The 25,172-nt window shown below is 43.1% G+C and overlaps 1 protein-coding gene across 1 annotated transcript in view; it reads left to right on the plus strand.

Annotated features, from left to right (window-relative positions):
- Window positions 1-3,315: 3,315 nt before the first annotated feature.
- LOC140687542 (trafficking protein particle complex subunit 9-like) overlaps window positions 3,316-25,172 on the plus strand; it is a 518,046-nt gene continuing 496,189 nt past the window's right edge. Inside the window, exons 1-2 of the transcript XR_012061920.1 lie at window positions 3,316-3,582; window positions 4,975-5,143. The gene's annotated coding sequence lies outside the window, so the exon portion shown is untranslated. The remainder of the gene's footprint in view (window positions 3,583-4,974; window positions 5,144-25,172) is intronic.

The raw sequence follows: 25,172 nt of genomic DNA on the forward strand, positions 1-25,172 counted from the left end.
CATTTATTTTTACTTATTTTTTAAAATTATTTTTTATTTAAGTGTAGTCAATTTACAATGTTAGTTTCAAGTGTACAGCAGAGATTCAGTTATAAACATATGCATATGTATATATATATATGTTTTAGATTGTTTTTAGTATAAATCACTACAAGAAATTGAATATAGTTCCCTGTGTTATGTAGCAGGTCCTTGTCATTTATTTTATATTTACTAATTTGTATCTGTTAATCCCCCCTTTCCTGCCTACTAAACACAGTTTGCTTTCTATGTCCATGAGTCCATTACTAGGAGCACCGTTTTTCCTAGTAATATATGCTCTTTTGCTGCTTTCAGTTTCAGTAATTCCATCTTATCTGTGGGCGCTTTTCTTCTGGTGGCCTTAATGTGGTTTGCACACGTGGTAATAGAGATCTGTATTTGGGAGAACCCCAGGCCTCGTGTAGTCCCTGGTACAGAGTGCCCACTGAATTGATGCTTGAACTGGGAAAAAAGCACAGTAAATGTTGGAATTTCCACTATGGTTGAGAATTCTATAACCTCTTTTGACAAACTTAATATTGGCTGCACCCATTCTGGGTAATTTGGTGGAAATTCATGTTATGGTGGTGAAGAGACGGGGCCTTGTATGCTTCTTCTCTTTCTGTTTTCTAACACTCATTCTCCTGGGACTTTCAGATCCTCCCCTAGAAGTGCCAGGTCTGGCTTGGTGCTGCGCTGAGGCAATATTTGTTAATAAGGCCCTTTCCTCATCTCTTCTGAGCCTCCGGTTCTTTCTCTGCACAATGAGGGCTTAGACTAGATAACTACTTTTCAGTTTCTTTTAAAGCCATGTTTCCTTTGAGAAACAGAAAATGCAAATCTCTCCTCTCAAACCAACCCTTTAGATTTTGAAAAATCCTCCAAGGAGTGACATAGCTCTTTGTGGAAAATGAATGTGATTGTCATTCCAGGTGACACAGAAAAGACTTTTCAGAGATTGATTGCAGGGAGAGGGCAGGAAAGGGGCAGTATGTCACACTTTCTAGTGTGAGCACTGGAGCAGGGGCTTGGATTTAAATACGGTGTCTGACGTGGCCTCTCTCTAATCTTGTAGAATGTGATAAACTACTCTACCTCAGTTTCTTGATGTGTCAAGTTGGGGTGATAATATTTTAAGGCTTTTGTGAAACATTATGCAAATAAGCCATTTGTGTATGGGTAGAAACAAGACCTGCTAGGGATTCAGGGATTTGTTTAAAAAAAAAAATCTTGTCCATAGCACTCTGTCTGTGTGTATTTAGTAGTTCCTGAAGGGTGAGGGTGAGTCTAAAGTCCATCGTGGGACAGGTGGCCCATTATTCTCTGTGCCCCTGAATGCCCCCTCCTCCCCAGTCCTCTTCCTCAGTCCAGGATGAAGTTCCCTAGTAGATTTACTCAGAGGTCTTGTGAAAATGGCTATTCATTTTATTGTTTCACCAAGAAGGGCTGCCATCATGATCTCTGTGGTCAGGTTTTGAAGGGCTGCCATCATGATATCTGGTAAGAATTCTATGGAATTGGGTGTTTCTATTTAATGAAAAGAAAAAAATTACAAATAGAAAATTAGAACAAGGATGGTCACATGGGCTCTTGGAAGTGGACACCATTAGAAGTTGGAGGGACTAGTGGGCTCAGTGGGAATGTTAACTGAGTGTATCTCATGGGCTGGGCATTGTCCTATTTGTACTGTGTGTTCCTTATTTGAGACAGTGAGCTCACCTAACCTCGAAAACCTCTTTAAAAAATTAGACTTTTTATTTTGAGATGTAATGTAGATTCCCATGTGGTAGTAAGAGATAATATGGAGAGAGCCTATGGACTCTTTGCCCAGTTTTCCTTAATGGTTCCATCTTGCAGTGTTGGGGTACAATTCATTACTGACTCACTAACAATTTGAGGTTTGTGTTATTGCCCTCATTTCTATCCACGATTAAATTGGGGCTTAGAGAAGCACACAGGCCTGCCCAGGTCACCCACATTGTTAGTGCAGAGCCTGGTGAACGTGGGCTTGGGATTTCCAGGAAGTATCATTATGATGGTCTTTGGCAGGGAGCAGCATTCACTTTGCTTGTTTATTCATTCATTCAAAAAACATTTATTGAGTAAATTCTGTGGGTCAGATGCTTTCTTAGGGTTATCTGATTCTTCAGCAGTACTGAGAACCAGGTAATGTTTATGTTTTTTAAACTGAGAAAATTAGCTCTGAGAGGTTATAACTCCCCCAAAGGAAGAATAGCTCATAAAGGGGGGATAGTACATTTGTACAGTCACCACTTTTTATGCAGGTGGTACCCTAGGCATTTTACATTTGCAAACATCCGTAATCCAGATATATTCTTGCAAGGCAAGGATTTTTTTTAATTGATGTATAGTCAAGTTTACAATGTTGTGTCAATTGCAAGGTGTTTTTTGACTTTTGAATTAAAAAATACTTTTTCAGGAAGGAAATTAGGAGTATTTATTTGTTTGATTTTTTAAAATGAGGTACTGGGGTTTGAACCCAGGACCTCGTACATGCTAAGCATGTGCTCCACCAATGAACAGTACACTCTACCCCAAGGCAAGTTTTCTTATCCATTACTATGAAGCTAAGGGGTTCAAATCAATTGAATAGAATTCCAGATCTTTTGATCCTACTGTGGTCCTTTTCTTTATATTCTGCTGAAGGGGTTTGGGGAAAGCATATCCTTTGTTCATTTCTGTATTCAGCATTTTTGAGTAGTGACTTCATATCAGAGCCTTGCTAGGTGCTTGGAAATATAAAATAAGAAATGACATTTCTCTGCAGGGGCAGGAAGCCTAGACCAAAAACTGGGTAATGTGATCCGAGCTACAGTAGCCATGTGCAGACTATGAGGACAAACTGTACCCCCGGATTTGCTTTGGCTTCCCTTGCCTTCTGTCTGGTACACACCAGGTCACCGCAACCCAGATGGGCCCATAGCACACAGCAGAGTATGTACCTCGATCTCCTCTCCTGTCTCGGCAGGGCCTGCAACATGAGCATCCCTGACTACGTGCAGTGTGCTGAGGACCACCAGACTCTTCCCGTTGTAGTCCAAACCATGGAGATCATCTCAGAGGAGAATATCTTTTGCATCTATCAGCTACTCACCTCGGTGAGCCATATCAGCCCATGTGGCTCCCAGTGGACACTCTGTATCCACTACAGGCACCGCTATGTGCCCGAGAATGGGTGGAGCGTCTTCCAGAAACACTGCAAGGTCGTGGGCCTTGTCACCATTACCGACTGTCTCTCTGCCAAGGCCTTGGAGAAGCTCCACGTGCAGAGGAGCTGTATGGCACCTCGATAATGACTCTCAGCTCTTTGTCTTTGTACTGCATGTGGAGGAAGTCGAGCAGCCGCGCACCAACGTTGCCTTCAAATTTAGAGGACTGCAGGGTGGTGGAGAAGAGGATCGAGGACTTCACTGAGTCACTCTTCATCTTGCTCAAGTCCAAGTGGCTGGATGGTGGCCCCAAGAATTCTGGGGACAAGATTCCCCTCCCCTACATCCTGTTTGAGAAGGAGGACTTCATGGGACTGGACACAGACAGCAGGTAAGTTTACCTGGAGGCCAGTCCACCCTGGCTTTGTGCCGGATTGCTTCCCTACATCCAGAAAGGGATCAGCAAGGAAGAAGTCTGTCTTGTAGCCAAGGGGGTATGGAGATGCAGCCCGCCGGTTTCCAGACATTTCAAAGTGAATCCGCCTTTGTTTCACAGAGATCCTTTTAGGGTTAGTGTGGACACTTACTCCCGCTTTACAGCCATGACCATGGTGGGACCCCTGGGGTTGCTGTCCAATAAAGTAGTCAAAGCCACTGATGCTAGGAGCACTGGGGAGGAGGCTGGACTGAGCTGAGATGTGCTGTAGGTCAAATGCACATCAGACACTGAGGCTTGTCTAGTAAAAGTATATAAACTATCTCTTTACTTCCTATATTGCTTACATGTCAAAATGATAGTATTTTACATACAGTAGATTAAGTAAGATCTGTTCTTAAAATCAGTTTCTAGTATTTGTTTTTTGTTTGTTGGTTTGTTTCTTTGTTTACCATTTTAAACGTGGCAAATGGGAAACGTTATTTACATGGCTCTCATTTCATTTCTGTTGGGCAGCCTGTCCTGGGACAGTCTCATCCCTTTGCTTATAGATGAGATGCTTAACCCCGAGAGGCGGAACGAGGAGCTGGTTGAGCTGGGGCTGGAGCCGGTGTCTCCTGCCTCCCAGACCCAGCACCTATTCTGCTCAGGCCCTCTCTTCTTGCCCGACAGCCTCCATGCCAAGTTAGGACATCAGAAACACCGCCGGGGACTTCCGAATGAACTCCTTATGCAGGGAAAGGCGTATCACGGTGTATGGGACAGAGCAGGGAAATGTTCATTCTCACTTTTTCCCTGTGATTAAGTCAACGGCCCCACATTGCCTCGGAAGTACAGACAAGCTCTTCTGGGCTGCCTACCCCCCCAACTTCAGCTCTGTTTCCCGGTGTATCTGTTGTGCTGTCCCTCGGGCAGAAGAGGGTGAGATGCCTTTTCCGAGACGTGGAAACCTTTGCTGGGGAGAGTGAGGGAAGCTGTGTTCCCCCGGCCTACGGCCTCTGTCCTTGAGTCTGGAGAGGGCTCATGGTGGTCCCACAGGTGACGGTCGGAGAACCTGGCAAATGTTTCTGGGCCCGCTGTGAAGGAAGTGCTCTGTGACTCTTGAACTTAGCTAAGATCAGATCCTACTCTCTGGTTGTTGGTAAGTTGGAGGAGAAGATGCTAGAGAATTGATAAAAAGAATGTCTAGACCAGCCCTGTGAGTGAGAAGCACAGGGGACACGAGTCCCACCTGCGAGAGACAATGTAGCGGGCTCTGGATGAATTTTCTGTTCCTCCCAGACATACCTCTATGACTTAAGGAAGGGGGAGGCATGCTGTAGCCATGATCTGTACTTGTCCTCTCAGGGCCCTGTGATCTACATGCCCGCACTCCCCATCTGCTTCTTAAGATGAGCTGGCATGTATAGGAGCCTGGGCACTGCTGAGGGCATAGCTGCCAGAACCGTGCTACACCAAGGCTGGCTCCGTTCACCTCTCCTGTCAACACCTGCTGAGGCCCCAGGCATTAGTCAAGGTAGGTGCATCGGTGCAACATAAGCAGGGACCACTTCTCCCCCTGGACAGACTGGTGAGTGAGCAGTGGAAGCCTGGAGCCCTGCCCCAGCCCCCACGCCAGTGCCTCCTCTTTTGTCATAGGAGGCACTGGTGATATTTTTGCTCAACAAATGCTTGTCTCTGAGTCTGCAGCCCCACCAGAGAATGCCAGATTGTTTTTGTCTTTTGAAGTCTGCCCTTGGGACTTGGCGGAGTATCCGGATGTGTAATTAGCCCACAGTGGTTGACACTGTCCCCATTGTTTACCCAGAACCTCGTGTACCAGGCATGGCTCCCAGTATCGAAATACAGCAGCGCATTAAACCTCCCTCCTTTTGGGTCTGTCTGTTCTGGTACCATAAGGGCTCAGCCAGCTTCTGAACGTCAGTGAGATAACGCGGCCAGTGAGTTCGGGTCAAGCACATTCTCCTCCAGTCACTTTTACCCCATTGTTGCTTTTAGTATTCCACAGTCATTAATTATTTAAACAATTCTTTGGTACAGGAGCAGAGCCTAATTCTCTCCTGCTACTCTTGGTGGAAGTGAGTAAAACGGTCCAGACTGAAATGCGACCACAATTTGTAGCTCAAAAGCTGCCTTGAAGCTTGTAGGTGGAATTTTGGTTAGGGGCGCTGACCACGTTGGGGTCCCCCGGCAGCGCCGCTCCCCTCAGGTCCCTGCTTTCCCTGGAGCAGGGGGTGAGGGTGGGTCTCACCATCCCCTCATCCCTGGCCTCACACACTCACGTAAATTCTTGTACATGCTGTCAAAATCATTTTTGTTCTTGTGTGTTTCTAATTTTCTCTTGTTCCTCTTTTCCTTTTTCTTTATTCCTTTTTCAATTGTACTGCCCAGTGAGCATGTTGTTGCATCTGAAAATGTGGGCTGTGCACACCCTGCATTGGAAATAGCCAGATTGCCCTCCATACTGTCTCCATCGCTTTAAAAAGCAAAATCTTAATATCTGTCTTGATCCATGTATTATCCTAGTCATTTTGTATTTTCTAATGTTTTGGAATATTTGCTTTGTTAGCACATTACCCACTGGTGTTAGATACCTGTTAAAATCCTTGCTTTGAGGGACCTGTTTGGTCCTCCTTTTATTTGGTGACAAATGCGCCCTTATTAAATTTGTTTGATTGTTTTGAAGAAGTAAGATGCGAATTGATTTAGTCGGCTGCTCAGGGATTCTTTTCATGGAGTATTTAAACTTGTAAGGTCAAACTCTGCAGCATTTTGCTCGATTCCTGCTTTTACACAAACGTGCTCGGCACGCGGTTCCTGGCTGTCGCTGTGTGACGTGCGTGACGGCGCTTCATGGCCGGTGGTCACTGGTGAGGAAGTGGCCGCCACGGAGGTGACAGCTGCAGGGGACGCTGTTGGAGGAAGCGGTCACCGTTTGGTTCTTTAAATTTTTTTTTTGCATTCAACTTCCCCGTGCCATTTACTTTACTTTGCCTTCATAAAGGGGCAGAATTGGGTCTAAAATCCATGACACTATTTGTTCCCTTTACGAGGCTGGTTTTTCTGGGTATCAGGACAACATGACCTTCTCCTAAGTAGCTGGCTCACCTGGATCTGTTGGACACAGGGACAGCTAAAAGGGCCGTAGCTTCCTCTCTGCTCCAGCCAGTGGGCATTCAGAGCTGGGTCTGTGGTTTGCCTCAGCAGCCGTGCAGACCTCCCTGCCCCGGCCTTTACTTTTAACCCATGTTGGCAGTAAAGAGTTGAATCCGTTTCTGTTGCAGCTGACATCCACCACTGACAGCCGTGTCGTTAGTTTGTGGTAGTCAGTCTCCAACACCCCAGACAACCGTGAAGGAAGATGATTTGGCCGACCTAGGACCCTGGATTCTCACCCTCACCATGGTTCATCTCACCCGGTGGAAGGGTTTGGCCACCACCATCATGCTGAACATGAGGCCTTGTTTCTCCTTTCATGCTCTGGTCCAAATGTGAACACTTCATTTTTCACTGAATTTGTCTCGCTTGAGACAGGCCAGAATATCTGAATGAGTCCATCACATTCTGGGTGGGGAACAGAACAGAAGTAAGTGTCGCAAGTAGATGGAGTCTAGGCTGTCCGGGTTGGCAAATGCAGGCTGGGATCTGTGATGGCTGGGTTGTACACTGGACACAGGTCTTTCCCGTGGCTCCCGGGAGCCCAGGAGTTGGAGTGATAACAGCCTTGCGTGGGTTCCCCCATCCTCATTTGCTCACTGGCAAGTGTGTCTGCTAATTAGGAGCTCCCCCAGACCTCGGGGCCTTCAAAGCTCAGACCACGGGAAAATCTTGAGTCCCTTCTCCTGGGCCTCCTGTGTGAGAATCCAGTGCCTTCTGAGGTGACCAGCGGCAGGAGATGCCTCCCCTTCCAGGGAGCACCCTACGGCGGACTGTTAGTGCACCATGTTGTGAGCTTGTGTGTTTCCGGCCATGGTCCCTGCAAAACCACACTTGAGATCAGCTTATTGGCGAAAATAACAGGACTGATTCCAGGGCAGGGCCTGGGGGAGGGAACAGTGGAAATTGAATGTGACCTGAGACAACTAGGTGGGTGCTGAGGCTGTTACTAAAATGGGGAGTCTGGGAGGTACCTGCCAGGAATCGAATTCCAGAGTAAATGGTGGACATGAGGCATTTTTAAGATGCCATTTTTCATCCAAGTTAGGACTTCAAAGAGGCACTCGGCTCTATGAGACTGGGGCTCAAGTGAAGGAGCTGGACTAGAGATACAAGTTGGGAGTCGTCATTCTTAGCTGGTGTTCACAGCCTTGCATGTGAATTAGATCATCTCGAGAGCTGCAGACTGAGGCTGAGGGAGGGGAGGGCTGTGCCTCGGTTGGAGGAAAGCCCAGACCATGCAGCTTTGGTGTGTCAGCCAGCGGCGTTTGTCATTTTCAGAGCAATCCCATTTATCCTTAAGGGGCCTGGGGTTCAGCAGGGCCAGCCAGAAAGAAATCCAAAGGGACAGTCTTGGCCACGTGTGCGTCTTAGGAAAGTGCAGAGGCTGCAGGATACGGAAGGTTAGAATCCTCAGAAGCTGGAGTTGGAGTGGGGAGAAGGTATTCACAGTCACCTGTGAGGGAGGGAGGGAGGCCTAGGGAGTCCCCACCCTACCGGACTCGCTTTCCCATGAACAGGAGGCAGTCAGACAGAGGATCTGAGGTAAGAAGGATGGGCACTGGGAGGGGAGCCAACCTGGAGAATGGTGCTTGGAAAGTTCTGGAATAGTCTCCCTGAAAAATAGAGTTAAAAATACCCAGACTCTTAAGAATATTGTTAGTGACTTGGGAGGAGGCAGTTGTTTTTCTGGCCTCCTAAGTGTAAGTCATGTATCCAGGGATACACAGAAGATACGGGCAGTCTGTTCCGGGGACTTGATCCTTACCAGGGGGATCAGTGCAAGTTTAAAGGGGCAGAAGGGCAGCGGAGGGAAACTAGCCAGGCCCCGTGTCAGGTAGCAGTCGGCCACCCTACTTGCGTGTTTCATTCACATTCATGACTCCCAGGTGGGCGCTGACAGCCCCCTTTTGGGGATTGGGAAGCCTTCTCAGAGGGGTTAAGGAATTGGTTTGTTTAGCGGTTGATAAATGCTGTAGCAGGATTCAAGCAGAGCCTTGTCAGACTTCAAGGGCATGTTCTCTCTACTGTTTCCAGTACTTCCCTGTTATACCTGGAATGGTGAAGTGGGTCAGATTTGGAGCCTTTCAGAAAAAGTATGATTTAAGTGCCTCAGGACTGTTTCACAAAGCTCAGCGTTCTTTGATGGTTCTGAAGCATGCAGTGCTTTTCGCCCCACAGAGGTAACGTCTAACTCCATTGTGGATGATGTGGTTGCAAATGATATACAGGTGTAAAACCACACTTCGCAGCTTCTAAAGGGAAACTCTCCAATTCTCCCTTGGTCGGCTTTCTTCCACGGGGTGTAACTGTGCTGCAGCATAGGCCTGAGCTTCCGTATGGAGTGAGGATTTAATATCCGATGTTAGCATAAAATGGTCAGATGAAGAAAACCGACATTGACAATTTATTTTTGGGTTTCATTAGTCAAGATATACTATCAGTTAATGGCCCATATTGCAAATGAAATTCAGTATAGGACATTGCATTTCTTCCTTTCTATTTAGAGTTCTCTTACCGAATAAGGTTGCCTGCTTTGGAACATCAGTTTCACCACCACGGCACCTATCAGTGTGTTGGTGTGATTGCATTTACAGAGTGAATGTAATCTGGGCTTCCTCAGCCCCAAACACTTCAGTGCAGAATCACGGGCTGTAGACGTCTGTTAGTCACGCAAATACTTCTAAAATTATATGATGCCAGAAAAGAAAGAAGAGAGAGAGAGAGATTGCCTTTATGAAAGTTCCTTTCAGTTCTAACTGCAAACTGTTGTTGAGCAGCTCTGGTTTCCTTTGGATATGAATATATACATTTCTTTGCATGTAACCTAGGTTTTGGACTAGAACACCAAGTTCTTGCTGTCCACAAGCCACAAAAATAGTAGCCAAATTGCACACGTGTGAAATAGTTTATACTTTTTCTGAGAAAGTATCCTTGAATTTGGGACTTGGACTGTGATTTCTGCTTTTTGCTTCCCTCAACCGTCTTGTAATCTCTCACTCCTTCCCACGTGGTTCCCAAGTGTTCGTGGTCTCAAAGGAGCGGGCAAACGCCCAGTTGGTCACCATGTACTGCTGCTATAGATAGAGACCAGACAAGACCTAAAGGACATTATCGGAGAGGAATTCCTGGAAGAAATGGGCTCTACATTCAGTTGTGAGGACAGAGTAAGAGTCAGCCAGGAGAAGGAGTCAAGAATGTGTCTCAGATCGCAGGTGCAGCCCGGGCAGAGGCCTGGAGGCTTTTGGCGTGGGCACCCGTGGAGAGTGCCCTGTGCGGTCCAGGGTGGAGGGAGCCCCTGCTGGGGAGGACACTGGAGAGAGTCCGGGATGTAGGGCTTTGGAAGAAGTTGAGTTTTACTAGAACTGACACAGTAGGCAGTGAAGGGTGTCAACAGAAGTGACCCTCAGGAAAGGTACTTCTGGTTTTGCTTCTGATATTCTACAGACCGAAGGATCGGGACGGGCGAGAGCAGTTATGTCTGTCCCTTTGAGACCCAACCGGTCATTCATTTATACATTACACGTGCACTTCTGTGAGTCTAGGGGAGAGAGGGTGTAGCCACATTAGTAAGCAAAATGTATTTGCTTCTTGAGAGCTTAGCATTGTCAGAATTTGACTTAGCCTAGAATGTTCTAGGAAGAGAGGAACAAATTGTGGAGGTTGGAGGGAGGGAAGGCTTCCTTGGGAAACAGTCAAAATGAGACTGGAGCAAGTGGGAAGTAGGAGCAGGTCAGGGGCCCCTGTGGTCACTGGGGACCTGTGTACTTAGGTGAGGATGGGCGAGCAGGGTCTGGGGTGGGGCTAGAACTCTAACAGGGAGCCTCTAAAGGGTTTGAAGTGGGGGTTGATGTAATCAAATTTGTGATTTGGGAAGGCTGCCGTGGCTCTCTGTGTTTGTATAGCGGGGAAGAGTGGGTGGGTGCCACCAACTGGGGGATCATTAGAAGACCATTCACAGGCTGGGATATGGGCATCCGGGCTACTTGGGGATGGCAGGGGCAGTGTGGATGCCGGCTTTCCTTATTGGGGGACTTGTTAGCGGGCCGACCTAGAGGCATTTTGTGGCTGGAAGAAAACTGATGGAGGCCGCCAGGTGGATTTTCCTCTTCTCTCCTTCCCTGCCTAGTGTGATGATCTTAGCTCAGCCAACATTTGGAACAAAAGAGCTAGTTTCCAGGGTTGCCCAGGACTTTGTAGAGCTCCTTCGAGTGAGATCTGATAGGATTTAGGTTTGTGTTCAGATCTGGATGTTCACTTAGCTAGAAACGTCCTGTCATTTCGATTTCCATAGGGGTTTTTATTCCTGATAAAGATTGCTTTCTTGGTGAGAGGAAATTTAATACAGCTGTTGTCTTTTTCAAAATAATCATATCATTTAAGAACTTTAATATTCAAAAGAATAGAAATATATAAAATATTTAAGGAAGTCTTTGGTGTAGTTTCTTTGCTTTCTGAGCTAATGTGGAGTTAGAGCCTTTGCATTACTTAATAGCACATCCTTGTCAGTATTTAAAGAGCTGATAGTGGGCGCCCCAGGCCCCACCTCTCAAAGAATCGTTAAAGTTTTCTCTGAAATAGTGAGGTCATAAAGGTCTTGTTTTCAGAAATCAAACGGTTTATAATACGCAGCATAGCCACATTTATAAAATAATAATTAGTTCAAAATTAAGAAAGTGGAGGATAATTGATTTTTTTAAAGCCTATAAATAAACTTTCTTGTGCTAATGTTGCAAATGGAAATTTTGAAAAGAAAAATCCTACTGCAATATCATCTACATGGAATACATATATGAGTTTTACGCTTGAAAAGTAACTGCGCAGTGGTTTCCAAAGTCAGGAGCATTCCAGCTCAGATACTGGCAGTGATGGTTGCTGGTTTTCAATGAAAGAGCCTAAATTTGCCTTCTTAGCTTTTTTATTTTTGTATTGAGAGGGTTGATTAGTGCTTTGCGAGCATGATTTAGGGGCAAATTGAGGGCAGATGTCGTGTAAAAACAGTGAGATATTTCCATGCATTTTATTTTCTGGACATCACCAGGGCACATGTGGGGTTTGTGCCTGCAGGCTGGAATGCTGCAGGACTCCCTAATCCATCACCATTATGTCCTGGAGCTGCTCAGGTCATTGAATGCTTTTCTGTTGCTTGGAGGAAAGGTGGTCTGATGGAGATGATCAGATGTGCAGTTAAAGTGCTATTACTTGAAATAAGAGTAACCTAGAAACATTGCTCTAACAATACAGGATGAGGGAGGAGAATTGTCTGAGCTACTTGCAGTGGGGAGTCTTCTCATGTTTCTCCCACACCGTGACTCCTGCCAATATCCGCCACAGTCCTGCACGGTAGTCCTGCCGAAGCAAGCAAGCACTTTGCTCAGAAACGCACTGAATTTCCTTGTGCCTCTGTTTGTTGGCTTTTTTTTGAAAGCACATTTTGCCCTTTGCTTAAATGCCATCCATGCTAGTCAACTCTTACACTCATTTTTCTGGAACTCGTCCATAAATAGCTGCTGAATGGATGAACAGAATGTAGTATCTCCATGTAGTGGAACATTATTCACACGTAAGAGTGAATGAAAAAGAAAAAAAAAAGAGGAAAATGAAAAATGCCACCTGTTTTGGGAAGTCCACCCTGACTGTTCAACCCACACTTTTCCCTTTGAAACCCAATCACTTATGCTCCACTCTACTCTTTTTGATAGTGCTTACCACCTTCTAATAATCTTTAACGTTTTCAAAAAAAAAAAAAAGAAAGAGATGCTGATACCACTTCAAAATATACAAGCCTTGATAACAGCTTGTTAATTGAAAGGAAGCAGACACAAACGGTCAAATATTGTTGATTTCAGTGATCTGAAATGCCCAGAAAAGGCACATGCAGAGACAGAGAGCAGGTGATGGCTGGAAGGGGCTGGTTGGAGGGGGATTAGGGAGTGACTGCTAGTGATAGGCGGATTCTTTAGGGGTGATGAAGTGTTCTGGAAATAGAAGGTGATGGGTGCTACACAACCGTGATTGTGCAGAAGACTGCTGAGCGCTGTGTCTGGGAGTGCCTGTTGTTGGGGCATCTTTATTTTGTTCTCATCCTGCAATGTGAAGAGCCATCTTCTGCTGTGGTCATTCTACTCCTGTGAGTGGTGAGGGTCAGAGACTTTGCAGAGTCATGTTTCTTTTTTCCCCCTGGGTGAGTGTAGGCAAAAAAAGATTTAAGCCTAAGAAAGTGCTCCATCTGCAGAAATGTCTTTTTGTTTTGCATGGTGTAAAAACCTTGAGAGCTTTTAATCGTTGAGGCCAGTCTGTGGGAGGAAATAGCCCGTGAAGCCTGTTTGAGCCCGGGAAGCACCGTGCATCTCTCCCAGACACGGGTGGGGATTTCACCCCCGTTCAGGCAGTGAAGGGCCCAGACCCGTGAGCAGACTTGACAATCGTGAATATTTACGTGTATCCGCTGCTTCATCTTGGATATTAATTTCAAGCTGAGTCAGTTTGTGGTGGCAGCCTCATCCTACATCAGGAATTTATAGTATCTGCTCTTTGAGGTGAAGACCTGACAGACTTGATTATTTAACAGTCTGCCTTGAATTGATATCTCAGATTCCTTTGTCAAAAGCAAAACAGCAGAAATACAGACGTCCTTTAATGCCAATGTGACCTGGAACGGGATTAGCCTCTGTGCCTCAGTCGCCTTATCTGTGAGTGGGTAAGATGATAACAGTGCTTCCCTCAGAGGAGCTGGTGAGGGGAGAGTCAGAAGCACAAATGGAGGACTTACACGAGGTGCTCATGAATGACCTAGTTTAGTGCTGTCAGTCTGGTGAGGCCTCAGGGGCAGAGATGTCAGAACAGAGCAGTCCTAGCCGGAGCTCGATCCGTGATGGCAGCTGTTATGATCAGTATCACCACTGTTGATTATCAGGTAGTTTATGACTTGGTAATATGAATTCATGAATAATGTTAAAGAACTAGATATCTCAGATCCAGTTTACATAGTCCTCAAAATTTCCTCTGAGAAATAGATGGTATCTTCCCCATCTTAAATCTGAGATGAGTCTCTAAAAAAGTCTGTATTCCTCCATCTTTTTGCTTTAATTCCCCATTTCTTAAAAAACAAAGTTTTTAAATGGAGTTACTGGGGACTGAACTGAGTGCCTCATGCATGCTAAGCACATACTCTCCCACATGAGGTATAACCTCCTCCCTGATTTTTTTTTAATTTACTTTCTTAATTTACGGAGTTTAGAGGCCTCTAATTCTTTTTCTGGAGACTTGTCCATGAACCTGTAAATCTATAATTAATGGACAAAATTTGGTTTATTAAAAAAATCAATAGAATATTGTGCAATCCATCCAAAAAGAAATGCTCATTGACTTAAAATGTTTCTCCTTTAAGGTGATTTCTCCTTTGTGGTCTAGCTTAATTTATTAACAGGCATCCTCATCATCATAATGACCAAACTCGCTGTGAGTGGACACCTACCTAAGGCTAAAATGCTTTCTTCATGTTTTAGTTCATAGCAGGTGTTTGATTGTAGGTATCAGTGTCTCCTTTTTTGCAGCTGAGGGATTGAGAGATGGAGCAGCTTGTCCCAAATTACACGCAGCAGGCTGTGGCTAGCTCGGTGCTGGAACCCAGGCTGCACAGGATGCTTTCTTAATTGCTCCTCTAATCAGCCTCCCGTTAAGTGGTTACCCAAACACCTGTGACTCCATAAATGGCCGAGTTTAGTGATCTCAGCTTGATGATGCCTTCAAAGGAGAGACACCATTGAGAAGGTGAGACAGAGTGGCAGAAATTACAATTGTTTATTTTCACAAATTTATAATTCTCAGGTAATTACTTAAAAAGTTAATTTTATATTTTAGTGCTCTGTAAGCACTAAAAACATAACATTAAAAATAATTATAGTGCAAAAGAGAAGTGGGCTCTGAAAGTCCAACCACTGCTATTGATGTTACCTGTTTTTCTCTAGTGGCCCTTATTGACAGAAATACTTACAAAGACTGAATTGGTTTTATGTAGTCTTAATATGGAAGAAAAGATTGTCAGTGAATATTGTAAGTAAAGTCTTTACTCTTTTCTTTCCTGTTGATGAATATGTAAGTTGTTTTCATGGCTTAAGTACATTTCCTCATTTGTGAAATTTTAGTTATATTGTTTAATTTGTCTGACTGTGAGAGTTAGACGCCTTGTATACAAAGAACACAAGAGGTGCTTAATAAAAGTGCTGTCACAATGACAGATATTTTAGATTGATCAACTCTGAATACTAAAGAGTGTCGCTTATTTCTGATGCATATTTAATAAGTATATGTATGATATATTTGAATATGGTTTAAAGTAACAAGGATTCATTTTTTTTTTGGTGTAGTATGAAGTTTTAATGAAATCTGTATCATTCTAGTGAGACAGGGACTAGTTAAATTGCCTTAATCAGATGACCTTGAAGATTATTTACACAGAATATGTATTGTTACAAATCAGAATTTATGTTGCCGTGTAACCATCCACTCAGATATTTAAATTCGTGGGATTCTGACCAGATCAAATAAGTTTAGTAAAATCCACATTGATCATTTTCAGGGAATAAGCTCCTCTCTTTTGTGATTAAAGAAAATTTTGATTTTTTTCTACACTCTTAACAGGTTTAAAATATCAAAACATTGATTTGACACATTACTTTTTTAATAGAGAGAATAAAGCTCATGCTGTTTTATTATGTAAATAAATATTTTTGTATGTCGACAATCTTGTATGATATTCTGGATCTTTGAGAAGTATTTTGCAAGATATTAGATAACCTACTGTTGGAAAAATACAAACGTGACTTTTATGAACATAGGCGTAGTACAGATCTGTTGGTTTTTGCTACAGTGCAAGACATGAGGCCTAGGATGCCTTTGCTGCCGATTGCCAGGAGGACACATTCCATGTCTCAGTTTCCCCTCCTGTAAAATGAAGTGGCTGAACTGGATTCTTTCCTCTTCTAAGATGAGTTTCCATGAGCCTATGTCTTCTGTTTATATTCAGGAGTATTAGCAGTATCAAATTAAATACTGAATATCCCTCCCTTCCCCCGAATCAAAGTGCAGTATATGCTACATAAGCTTTTAGTTATCTGATTCTCCTTTCTGATCCTACAGGCAATTTTTGTGTTGCATCTTTCCCGGCAACCTGGAAGGTCATTTTAGCCATAGGTGGCACTGTTGCACCTTCTTACAGTCTTAACATTCCTGTTTGTAAAAGAAGGCTTAAATAACTTTATTTTATTTTGATTTCTTTACTTAATGCTTCAGAAGAGCCCAATGTCTTTTATGTGTGTCTACCTGGAAAAGTTATTCTGCTTATATCTTAGATTTATTCTGTCATCTCACTGTGAACATTTCAGACTTGCTGTGCAAGCAATGGGAAAATCGGGCTTTTCTTCTAGTGTTAGAAACCAGTGAGCCGGGATTTTATAAAACAGCTAGAAGCGGCATCTGGACGACCTTAAAGGTGAAAAGTGTATTGAGTTCCCTGAGTTTTGACCCCGCCGCTGTGTGTTAATTGGTGGTAGGAGATTTGGTACATATACGAAGGGGTGTAGTTTTTTGACTTGGGTTTGGTTGCACGTGCTGCCACTGAGCCACGTGAGACTGAGACAGTTCGTTTTGAGTTTTTCCCTCGTCTGTGAGATGGGGACATTCATATATGAATTGTAGAATTGTGAGAATTAGAAATTATGTGCAGTGTTTACCACAGTGTGTATGTCAAGAGGGCTCTTAAACTTTAGCTGCTGTTTTGTGTGAAGCCATCATTTGGGAGTCTTTGGCAATTACTAAGAAACAGGAAAATAAGAAGAGCTGTTTTTATGATGAAAGATATTTGAGGAGGTTCCATAGTTCCTATACCCATAATTTAGCATCAGCAGAGTCAGGACAGTTACACAGTCGCCCTGAACCAATGTTAAGCCACAGAATTATTTGTTGCTTCATATATTTTGGGGCTTAAGGAGATCCAATACTTATACACATGTTGTCTCCAGCAGCCTACTGAGAGATGACACAAAAGAGTAGACAGGCGATAAATGTCTTCTTTGTTACTGATGAAGCCACGTTCTCCATGAACTTCAAGGCTGTGGGAAAATGCGTGTCATGATACTGTGTCCCAGAAATACAGACTCACCCTGTCCCATGTAGCTCTGGGCCACAGCGAGCCTTCCCTTGAGAGGACCTGCCCCTTCATGCACAGGGCTTTCCTGCCATGGAGCTGAGCATCCCAGGTGTTTCCCAATGGTGACCAACACTGGAGTGAAAGGGAGGGTTTCACATGCCCCGCTTGTCTCCCCGGACTCACACCTCACTCTGTTAGTGTGATGAGTGCTAGCTGTGGGCCAGGGGCCAGGGGTGTGAAGGGAGAAGCACTCTCCATGGCCCAAAAGAGTGGTTAGGGGGCATCCCCTCCCTCAGTTTAAACAGGTGGTGGGGTGGAACATAAGGGTACTCCCCAATTGTTTATAAAAGGAGAAATAAGGATGTTCTTTGGGACTTAGGCTAGCCAGGAAACACATAAGATGATTAGAGGGGAGACTTGTAAATCACTTTGATATTAAGTTGACATTTGTTGAACACCCAAAATGTGCTACATTCTTTTCTGAGCATTTTACAGAAATGAATCCTTCAATCTTCTCAACAAGCGAGTAAGGAAGGTTTGATTGTTATCCCAGTTTTACAGTGTGGAAATTGAGGCACACAGAGGGTAATTAAGTTGGCAAAATCACAGAACTAGTAATTGGCAGAGCTGGTATTTAAACCCTGGCTGTCTGGTTTTGAGGCTCCCAGAGATGGGCTTTTTGTGTTTAGCGTTATCAGCATCCCTGAATCTTTGTACCTCTGTGCATCAGTTAGCCTATAAAGGACAGGGAAAGGAGAGTTACATGGGTGCTCATAGTCATGTCTTGCCGCTGTCCACGGAGAGTGCACCGTGATTGGCGTTAATTGTCTTCTGGGCAGTAGATCTGTTCGTATAATAGAAATTTAGTTCATTGAGTTAATCTAGAAACCCTTCCTGCTCCGTTTCTGTCCATGCTTGCCATGTGACTGCCTGCCCGTTATTGGGCAGTGGAGGAGAAAATGTACTCATGGTTGAACTCTGATATTTCAGTCTGGTTCATAGATTCACGTCTTCTGTTACATTAATAAGCTAAGTTTCTGGTTTTCTTGCATCAGTGTCTCATGACTTTGGTTAATGTGAAACCAGTCCATGGGAGCCCAGGGGTGATGACGGTATAATTTCTGAGCACGCTGTGGCACTTCTACCCATGCAGACGTGGCTGAAGGATGTCCACCTTCCTCACTGATTTCCCCCAACAGCAGGGTCCTCTCCCACCCCTGGATGTGAGGTTGGGAGCTCTCTGAGTAGGCCAGTCAGAGGCCCAGTTAACCAATCAGAAAATGATGAAGTACCTGGAAGTGGGTTTAATAGAAGAAAAGGGCTTCCAGGTAGTCAGATGGGCTGTTCGAGTCCATTTGGTGAAAAGCTGTCCACTGTCTGTGGTTTAGCTGCTTCTTTGCTATTGAAAAGTCTGGAGTAGATGAAGGGATTTTAAAAAGCAGAAAGGAATGATTTCAGGTGGTACGTCCACACTGGTGAGAAGTGATGGATGACCACCAGTGTGAGGCATAGACAGAGTCTTACAAACTTCATAAAACAGCATTAAAAGCTCTGCCATCTGAGTGCACTTCATATGGGGTCCAGATCATCACTGGTGACGCAGTGAGGGCAAGTAACTGATGATGGCAGAAAGAACATGGACGCATCAAAAAGGTCTCGTTCACGTTCCCTGTTTAAGGGATGCGGCACAGTGTAATATATTTGAGCTGGTTTTTCACTGAAAAATTTTTAGTGTTTTCTGGGACTCCCCAGTACCCCAAGGGTCTATGCAGCTGGGTGTCCCCTCAGTGCAGCACTGTCAGCGCTTGCCCTGGGCTGACGCGGTGTCACACGGAGTAGGACGGTCAGCGTCCCCGGCTCCTCTGAGCTCCGTCTCCTCATCCGCAGAGCCTGGTTTCTCATCCGTGTCTACTTAGTAGGGTTGTTGAGAATCACACGTGAAGCTTCAGGGGTGACTTGTGGTTGTCTCTGTGATTGGCATATAGTGAATATTTGATAGAAACACTTGTTTTTTTAGTATAATTGTAGTACCTAGGTTGCAGTGGTTTTTAGTCTGCGTTATTTTATAACTTTATTCTTATTTTTTTTGTTTTGCAACTTTGTTTATTTATTTTTATTTTTATTTTTTAACATTTTTTATTGATTTATAATCATTTTACAGTGTTGTGTCAAATTCCAGTGTTCAGCACAATTTTTCAGTCATTCATGGAAATATACACACTCATTGTCACTTTTTTTCTCTGTGATTTATCATAACATTTTGTGTATATTTCCCTGTGTTTATTCTTTTTTTTTTACATTTTTTATTGATTCATAATCATTTTACAGTGCTGTGTCAAATTCCAGTGTTCAGCACAATTTTTCAGTCATTCATGGACATATACACACTCATTGTCACATTTTTTTCTCTGTGATTTATCATAACATTTTGTGTATATTTCCCAGTGCTATACAGTGTAATCTTGTTTATTTATTCTACAATTTTGAAATCCCAGTCTATCCCTTCCCACCCTCTACCCCCCCCCCGGTAACCACAAGTCTGTATTCTCGGTCCATGAGTCTATTTCTGTCCTGTATTTATGCTTTGTTTTTGTTTGTTTTTGTTTTTTAGATTCCGCATATGAGCGATCTCATATGGTATTTTTATTTCTCTTTCTGGCTTACTTCACTTAGAATGACATTCTCTAGGAGCATCCATGTTGCTGCAAATGGCATTATGTTGTCGGTTTTTATGGCTGAGAAGTATTCCATTGTATAAATATACCACATCTTCTTTATCCAGTCACCTGTTGATGGACATTTAGGTAGTTTCCATGTTTTGGCTATTGTAAATAGTGCTGCTATGAACATTGGGGTGCAGGTGTCATCCTGAAGTAGTTTTCCTTCTGGGTACAAGCCCAGGAGTGGGATTCCTGGGTCATATGGTAAGTCTATTCCAGTCTTTTGAGGAATCTCCACACTGCCTTCCATAGTGGCTGCACTATTCTTATTTTTAAATATGCACTTAGTTTATTTATTTTTTTGGAGGTACTGGGGACTGAAGACAGGACATTGTGCATGCTAATCAGGTGCTCTACAACTGAGTAAAACACACCCTCCTTTTCTGCACTTGAATATAAATATTGCTATACACAAAATAGCTCTTAAACACCATCATGGGACCTAGTCACTGTATAGACAATTGAACACGTATGCTATTTCAATAGGAATAAATGTTGATGAGACATACATTTCTGAATCTGTTAATGTGCTTAAAAACGATCATAGGTAGTGATAAACACGAATCTTTGATCCAGTACTTCTTAGGGTCTGTTTTGCCATCAAGGGAAATTACATTCTACAGAGAAGGCTAATTGGGTCTCTTTGATATTTGGATGGTTTAGCAGATGATGAAGACTTTCAAAAGCTGAAAGTTTTGTATTTTAAATTAACTACAAAGTTATCTTCTACAAGTTGTAAGTACTAAGCTTGTGAAGTGCTCAGTAATCCAGGGGGTATGTGTCTGTGTCTGTGTGAACGTTTGTGTGTGTGATATCAGGAAGATAGAAAGAAGTTCCATATAGACTTCTGATAACTTTCTCCTCCATTTCAAGGTGTAGGCATATATTTACATAAATAAATTGATATTCTTTTGTCATTTGGCATGTTGGGAATAAGACTTTCTCATACTTGTTTCAGAAGGGTTAGGGAGGTTGAGCTTAGGAAATGGGAGGATATAGAGACAGGGAGGTTCTTTAAACTCTGCAGAATGAGAAATAGTAACTTTTCTCTTTTCTTCTAGAGCAAACTGTCACTGAATTGTAACATAATATTACTCAGAATTGCTTTTCTGATCAGATACAAGTACCTCAGATTTTTTAAGGCAACATGAAAGATGAAATATGTTTTAGCATTTATCTTTAAAAGAAGTTTTATTTTTCAAGTAAAAGGTTATAGCCTGTTCTTTCTTCCAGCGGTACAAGAAATTCTCATTGATCTATATAAATGACCTCTGTGCTTAGATTCTTTGTGTTTTTTTTTTCTTTAAGTGCTTGTTTCATTGTGGTTTGAATGAATGTTTAAAATTTCTGGATTTTGATCTTTAGAACATGCTGATTTATCAAAACTGTTAAAAACCTGATTGTTCTCTGCTCCTGGTTTGGTGGGACAACCTACTGATTTCTGTTGTCTGTTCAAGAGTGAAATTCTTCCTCTAGCCTGCAGATTATTAAGTGAATGGTTTGCAGTGTGCCTTTAAAATTATTTGTATGCATTGAGCATGTTTGTCCAGTGAAATTTAAATTGACTCATTGTAATGACTTTGCTTTGATTCTGTGGTTTTGATCCTCTCCACAAGAATTTGAATTCTCTGTTGCATTTTGTATACGTGTTCTTAACAGGGGAAGAAATTTTACATTTTTTACAGAGGTGGGTTTTCCTATCCCCTCTGAATGCCTTCTAAAATTGATACATTAAAAATCTGTTATTTCAGTGCATAATTATTTCATAAACTATTTTTTGGCATAATCAGAAACAATGACCAAGAATGATAATAAAAAATACGAAAACCTTCCTTCCTTTGAAGAATAGAAATCAGGTAGTCAGGCTCCCTCATGCTTTGTGCCTGACACACTTAATCTCATGTCATTGTGTATCATGATTCGGAGATGGAGTTGCTTCAGGTTTATAGATTTTTGTTTTAAAATTTGTGTTGAATACTTTCTCCAGACTGATGTTTCCTGTTGGGTTTGTGGAAAGAGTAGAAGGGAAAAAAATACTTTGTTTTGTTTTCAGGAGGCCTGAGTTGATGAGAAAAGTGTTGAGGGTGGGCTGAGGAAAAGAGTGACACTCCCTCTCCTCCTGGCTGAAATTGATGAACAAAGAAATCAATTAAGTATATCGATATTTGACCAATAGAATTTAGCGAGCCCAAACTGGCTAGAAATGCACAACGGAAATTACTGAATTCAGCTGCAGAATGAGGTGCTTTACCAAGTAGAAGCAGCAGAGAGCAATCAGAAAAATCAGTAATATGATGAGATATAAAAGGAATATCTTTTATTTCTGAAACTTTCCTACGGAAAGTTGTGTAGAGCTAAAATTAAGTTTCAAGCATCAGGAGTTAAGAGAGTGGGTGGTTCCGTAGGATCGTTATTCTCGGATGTGCGTAGACCCTGCTAGAGTGGCTGAAGATGGCAGGAAGAGACCCACATCCAGGATTAGTCATCCTAGGGTGTCCTCCATAATGGTTCCATGTGGGAGCCCATGATTGGGTTAACAAATTATAACACAGCACAGTCGCCTCTGAACTTTAAGAAGAAAAAATATGCTTTGGTACTGCTTTGCAAGCAAGTTCCTGTGCATCTTCACTCCAGTCTCCTTTCCTTAAAAAGCAGAGACAATGCTTTGCTTGTGTAGTTGAGGTTTTAGGTAGCACTCTGCTGGTTGCAAAGCAAGGACCGAGACCCTCAGCTATAAACGCTGGGCTTGTGTGTTGTTAGTCTATTATCCCCAAAACAAAGACCTGGCTGGTCTTTTGGTGTGCTTTGTAATGAACATATCTAAAAGTGTATCTTGTTCCCCTCACCCCATGACTTCCCTAAACATACACTAATCCTTTGTACTCATGGTGTATTCTACAATCTCTGCCTCATCCTGTCTTTCCCGAATTTCCTCCTTACTATCTCACAACTGTTAACGAATTTTTCCTTTGATTATACACAATAAATATGGGAACATTTGAGAGGCTCATGGAGATGGCTCCCTACTCCCTCTCGATTTCTTGACTTTTCCCACAGAGTCTTGAATAATCATTCCGTGTCGGTAAGACTTCTGCCAGCCAGAACCCACAGTTCCAGGTGAGAAGGATGCAGGCTTTATCTCTCCAACCGGAGGGAGAGACAGAAGAGAATTGAGATATGCTCCCCCGTGATCCCTTCCTGCCCCAGGTCTACTGCAGTTCACCTGCAGCCTTCTGGCCTCTGCTCAGTGGGCCTCTGTCCCAGGACTAAACTCATCCTTTTCTTCCCTTGTCAACATTTCCGGTACCTTTCAGAACTTGGTCTCTTCCCTGCAATTCAACCCTGGCAGATGTGATGGTGGTCAGCGTGCTGGTGGGCAGTCCTTTGGGGACCCCCAGGAGCCATGCTGATTCTCCTGAGTCTATCAATCTGGGTTACAGAACAGTCGAGCACCGAAGGAAGCCCATTCACGTGATGTCAACACAGCATTTCATCACTTTCATTTTATTTTTAAATTTTCGGTGGAGAAAATATTTGTAGCAAACTCTTCCAGATATTCGCCGCCTGCTTTCCTCACCACCATTTCCTTGTTGGCTCTGGTGCTAGTTTTATGAATCAGGATTCTTCTCTGCTCATTTCTGGCAGCAGGGCTTGCCGAATCCTTGATCTGCATTTGAAGCAGAATGCTTCTTCGTGATGTCAAGGTGATTCTCCTATTTCTGAATATTTCGTGTACACTCAGCAACTGTTTCAAGTGAAATGCTCTTGTCCAATTTTGGTTAACTCACATTTGCTGATCTCCTGCTTTCATGCTGAGGGCAGTTTCTTTTTCCTCTAATAAAAGTTAGCAATTTGCATTTACTCTGGAAGGTACTGCCCCGAGATGCTTTTGTTCTTAACAGTTTTAATACAATTCACCCATTAAAATGTACATCGGTTTTTACTCTATGCCCAGAATTGTGCATCCCATTCAATCTTAGAACATTTTCATCCCCCCAACAGGATGCCCCGTATGCATAAGCAGACATTCCCATCTTCCCCATCCTCCCCCAGCCCCAAGGAGCCACTTTTCTCTCTGTGGATTTGCCTGTGCTGGACATTTAATGTAAATCGAGTCACTTCATGTAAGTGGAACCGTCTATTGTGACCGACTACTTTCACACTGAGTAACGTTTTCAATGTTTGTCCATGTTGTGGCCTGAGTCACTATTCTATTCTTTGCTATTGCTGAATAACTTTCCACTGTATGGCTGGGCCCGTCTGTTTACCCATTCACCAGGTGATAGGCATTTGGGTTGTTTCTGCTTTTTGGCTGTGATGAGTAATGTCGCCGTGGACACTCATGTGGGATTTTTTATGTGGATATCTGTTTTCAGTTCTCTTTCATGTGTGCCCAGAGAGCAGAATTGCTGGGTAAGTCAGAAACGAAATGTTCAACTCTCTGAGGCCCTGCCAGGCTGTTTTCCAAAGTGGCCACGCTGTGTTACGTCCTCACCAGCAAGGGCTGTGCGCTCCACTTCCTCTGTGTCCTCATTAGTGCTTGTTACCATTTTTTTTATTATAACCTATTGTTGTGAGTGTGAAGCGGCTTCTCCTAGTGGTTTTGACTTGATTTTCCTTACAGCTAATGCTATTGAACATCATTTCATTGTGCTTATTGGACATTTCTATGTTTTTCTTGAAAAATACCTTTTCAGAACATTTATTAATTTTTTAATTGAGTTGCCTTTTTATTGTTGAGTTGTAGGTGTTTTTTTTCTTCATTTGGAGATACAAATTCCTTATGAGATAAATGATTTGAAAAAATTTTCTCTAGTGTGTTGTTTTTTCACTTTCTGAATGGTGCCCTTTGAAGCAAAGTTTTAAATTTTGATGAACTCCAATTTATCTCTGTTTTCTTTGTTCCATGTGTTTTGGGCTATTATTTTAAATCTGAAGTATTTTATTTAAGCTTTTATGTATAAAATATCTAAATTTGTAGAAACAGTCTAGGAGATGGGTGCGGTTGTTTTCCCCCGTCTTTGGATAGGAGATTGAGGTGCAGAAAATTTCACTGAAATATCAGTGTCACAGCTACCCAGTGCTGTGGGAGTTCAGACCCCTCATGTTTGTCCCCAGCATTTGTGATCTTCACCACCATGCTCCACTACTGCCTGGAATCATTAATGAAAACATCTTTCCTTTTTTGATTTCTTGTTAGTTTGTTTTCTCATTGGGGACCTCATCTCCTTATTTTCCTTTCGGATGTCAGTGTAGATTTATTATAGGGCTCATGTAGGCAGAAGCATTGCTATCAGTTAACTTCTATATTACTCACTCTCCAGTGATGATTGTTGCTAGTTGACCTAATCAAGTCATGCTTAAGTCTTTCCTGCTCATGACACTAAAAACAGTCATGACTTACAGAACGCTCAAAGAAGAAAGTACTTGATTGATTTTATTTTGCTACCCAATCAAACCAATCAAGTAAAAACCCTAGTGTTGACACAGACTATAAGCCCTCCAGAATAGGGTCACTG

The sequence above is a fragment of the Vicugna pacos genome, chromosome 20, assembly GCF_048564905.1.
Source record: "Vicugna pacos chromosome 20, VicPac4, whole genome shotgun sequence".
NCBI classification, from domain to species: Eukaryota; Metazoa; Chordata; class Mammalia; order Artiodactyla; family Camelidae; genus Vicugna; species Vicugna pacos.